The 3,226-nt window shown below is 42.2% G+C and overlaps 1 pseudogene; it reads left to right on the forward strand.

Moving 5' to 3' along the window:
* Window positions 1-828: 828 nt before the first annotated feature.
* LOC133237403 (large ribosomal subunit protein eL31-like) lies at window positions 829-1,177 on the forward strand (annotated as a pseudogene).
* The last annotated feature ends 2,049 nt before the right edge of the window (window positions 1,178-3,226 follow it).

The following is a 3,226-nucleotide window of genomic DNA, read 5'->3' on the forward strand; positions in this document are numbered from 1 at the left end:
ACAGTGGCAAAAAGAAGAAAAGAGGTGTGTAGAAAAGTCTAACTCAACGTATCAAAATATGTATTGATCAAAGAACTTACAAAGAATAACAGTGATCAGAAAGTATAACAAGTTATCCAATTGGGAAGCAGAGAAAGCTTTAGCAACATGGAAACTGGTGCACAAAATCCAGGGTGGGCTGCCTGGTCCAGGGGAAATTTAGGGAAAACTTTATAAAGAAAGTAAAATTTAAGGTAGGACCTACAAATGTATAGTAAAGAACTAGACAAAGAGTACAGTGGGAGTGAAACCTACAGGTAGATGTGAGAGTGATATTTCAGGCAGAAAATAATATATGTGAAGACTTGGAGGTAAGATTGTATGGAATTTGGGGAGAACTCAGTGAATTTCAATCTTATTGAAATGGAGAGATGTATATGGAGTGATATTGTTGAAGTGAGTTGAAGTTGGAATGAGAGCTAAACTGGGAAAAAATAAATGGGCTCCAACAAAGGACGTACATTAACAGTTTGGACAATATCCTAAGGGCAATGATCTAATTTGTATTTTCTAAAGAGGGAAGACTGAAAACAGGGAACAGACAGGAATGAATTACAAAAAGATCAGGTAAGAGCTGGAAGTGATAATCCAGAAAAGGGATGAGGATGGGATGAAAGAGCAATGGATAGTGATGCTAGGAATGAAGGGAAATGAATTTGATTGTATTTGGAAGTATGGAAGGCTAGAAGGTTGTGATCATCTCTGTGATTCTGTCTATATGATATCAGGAGTAGAGAAGACCCTCCCACAATCCCTTGCACTCTTCCTTTCCAGCCCTGACCTGGCAGGATGGCTCCCACAGCTAGAAGTGGTGACAAGAATGGTCAGTCTGCCATCAATGAAGTGTTGACCAGAGAATACACTATCAACATTCACAAGTGCATCATTGAGTGGGCTTCAAGAAGAGTGCTCCTCAGGCACTCAAAGAAATCTGGAAATTTGCCATGAAAGAGATTGGAACCCCAGATCTAAGCATTGACCCCAGGCTCCACAAAGCTGTCTGGGCTAAAGGAATAAGGAATGTCCCATACCATATCCATGCAAGGTTGTCTGAAGATGAAGATGAAGAATTACCAAACAAGCTCTATTCATTGGTTACCTACTCATCACCATTTTTCAAAATCTACAGTTAATGTAAATTAGAACTAACTGCTGATTGTCCAATAAAGTTATAAGAACCAAAAAAGGAGAAAAAAAAAAAAAAGAAGCAAAGATCTAAGGCATAAGCTTCATGATGGTGTTATGGGAGTAAAAGGCTGAACTAGAATGGGGCAAATACTGAGTATAGATGGAAATGTCAAGAAATTGAGGATCAGGATATGGGTAAAACAGAAGTCACTCCAAATAGCAGAAGAGATCAGTGAGAAACAAAAGATTGTCAGTTAAGTGCTATTTGTTTTTTGTTTTGTTTTTTCAAATTAATGCAGAAAGAGTTAAACATCAGTGGCTAAAACAAAGAAAAAGGAAAGGTTATATAGTTTTATACCATGAGCCTCAAAAGCATGTAGAATTCTAAACATTCTTAGAGGTTGTGGTATGAATATGAGAGAGTATGAAGCAAGGAGGACACCTAGTGTATCTTTCCAATTCTGGGGAAAGGAAGAAATAAAACCACGAGGCTACTTCACATGGGGCTTCCCAGGTGGCTCAGTGATAAGAGTCTGCCTGCCAATGCGGGAGATCCCTGGGTTCCATCGCTGGGTCAGGAAGATGCCTGGAGAAGGGAATAACAATCCACTCCAATATTCTTACCTGGAAAATCCCATGGACAGAGGAACCTGGTGGTCTACAGTGCAGGGGATCACAGAGTCAGTCGCAACTGAATATGCATGCAATTTACATGCAGAGGTTGAAAATTAGCTCTCATGTGCTCATAGTTTGTTCAGAGCACCCATTTCCCCATAACACCCCAGCCAATGTAGACAAGCTCATTCTTACAACTCTTTTTATCCATTACTTTGGAGATGAAGGGAATAAAAGAACTGAAGGGAAGTTTGTTGCAAATGGGTCTCCAGATAGTTTAGTGGGAAGGTAGAGAGGATCAACTCCTTGCCTTACTGTTTGCTAGGTTTCAATTTCAGATATTCTTGTACCTTGTATTAAACATTGCTGCTGCTAAGTCACTTCAGTTGTGTCCGACTCTGTGCGACCCCATAGAGGGCAGCCCACCAGGCTCCCCCATCCCTGGGATTCTCCAGGCAAGAACACTGGAGTGGCTTGCCATTACCTTCTCCAATGCATGAAAGTGAAAAGTGAAAGTGAAGTCGCTCAGTGGTATCTGACTCTTCGTGACCCCATGGACTGCAGCCTACCAGGCTCCTCCATCCATGGGATTTTCCAGGCAAGAGTACTGGAGTGCAGTACCATTGCCTTCTCCATGTGTTAAACATTAACCTTAGTCAGACACTGTATAACCCAAGGTTAATTCTGCTGCATGACTCCTGGCATCTCGTTCTACTTCTAGTATTGTACTTTGTTGTTCTGTTCAGTCGCTAAGTCATGTCCGACTCTTTGTGACTCCATGAACTGCAGCACACCAGGCTCCCCTGTCCTTCACTATCTCTGAGTTTGCTCAAATTCATGTCCATTGAGGTGGTGATGATATCTAACCATCTCATCCTCTGCCCTTTTTACTCCCCCTCCAGAGGCCCCTCATCCTGTGCCTCTGTGTAACTGATTTCATCATTTCATGTAACAGTCCTCTAACTTCCTTACTTCTTGTTTTGAGTTCAGGGTAGATTCTGTATATAAGAAAGACTTTGTATAGAGTTTTATGACTTTATTTTAAATCTAACTTTCTGAAGTTCAGTTCAGTTCAGTTCAGTCGCTCAGTCGTGTCCGACTCTTTGCCACCCCGTGAATCGCAGCACGCCAGGCCTCCCTGTCCATCATCAACTCCTGGAGTTCACTCAGACTCACATCCATCGAGTCAGTGATGCCATCCAGCCATCTCATCCTCTGTCGTCCCCTTCTTCTGCCCCCAATCCCTTCCAGCATCAGAGTCTTTTCCAATGAGTCAACTCTTCGCATGAGGTGGCCAAAGTATTGCAGTTTCAGCTTTGGCATCATTCCTTCCAAAGAAATCCCAGGGCTGATCTCCTTCAGAATGGACTGGTTGGATCTCCTTGCAGTCCAAGGGACTCTCAAGAGTCTTCTCCAACACCACAGTTCAAAAGCATCAATTCTT

The sequence above is a fragment of the Bos javanicus genome, chromosome 24, assembly GCF_032452875.1.
Source record: "Bos javanicus breed banteng chromosome 24, ARS-OSU_banteng_1.0, whole genome shotgun sequence".
Classification (NCBI taxonomy): Eukaryota; Metazoa; Chordata; class Mammalia; order Artiodactyla; family Bovidae; genus Bos; species Bos javanicus.